Raw genomic sequence first — 977 nt, 5'->3', positions numbered from 1 at the left:
GTGGATCGGGCCATCATGATTCATAGCATCATGATTGGAGAGGAAGTAAAAGTTCATGAAGTCATCTCCCTTGAATTCTACAAAATAGCCGAAAAGCCCTCTCCTGGGGCAAGGCTAGCTTTTCCTTATCTTATTTGCCATCTATGTTACTCAGCTGGAGCTTTCATAGAAAAAGACATTCCCATTGAGGAAGAGAAGCCCATCACTAAGAAAAGGATGGAGCAAGCAAGAGAGCCCATTCATGGATCTCAAGAGACGCATGAAGCTCATCACCATGAGATCCCGGAGATGCCTCAAATGCATTTTCCTCCACAAAACTATTGGGAGCAAATCAACACCTCCCTAGGAGAATTAAGTTCCAACATGGGACAATTAAGGGTGGAACATCAAGAGCACTTCATCATCCTTCATGAAATAAGAGAAGATCAAAAAGCAATGAGGGAGGAGCAACAAAGACAAGGAAGAGACATAGAAGAGCTCAAGGACATCATTGGTTCCTCAAGAAGGAAACGCCACCATCACTAAGGTGGACTCATTCCTTGTTCTTACATTCTCTGTTTTTCGTTTTCTTCATGTTAAATGCTTATCCATGTTTGTGTCTTATTACATGATCATTAGTATTTAGTGATTTTGTCTTAAAGTTATGAATGTCCTATGAATCCATCACCTCTCTTAAATGAAAACTGTTTTAATTCAAAAGAACAAGAAGTACATGAGTTTCGAATTTATCCTTGAACTTAGTTTAATTATATTGATGTGGTGACAATGCTTCTTGTTTTCTGAATGTATGCTTGAACAGTGCATATGTCTTTTGAAGTTGTTGTTCATGAATGTTAAATATATTGGCTCTTGAAAAAATGATGACAAGGAGACATGTTATTTGATAATCTGAATACTCATAAAAAATGTCTCTTGAAGCAAGAAAAAGCAGCAAAGAACAAAGCTTGCAGAAAAAAATAGGCAAAAAAAAAAAATAG

The sequence above is a fragment of the Arachis ipaensis genome, chromosome B9 (assembly GCF_059453495.1).
Source record: "Arachis ipaensis isolate K30076 ecotype BB chromosome B9, ASM5945349v1, whole genome shotgun sequence".
NCBI lineage: Eukaryota > Viridiplantae > Streptophyta > Magnoliopsida > Fabales > Fabaceae > Arachis > Arachis ipaensis.
Note: the sequence above shows the minus strand (reverse complement) of the source record.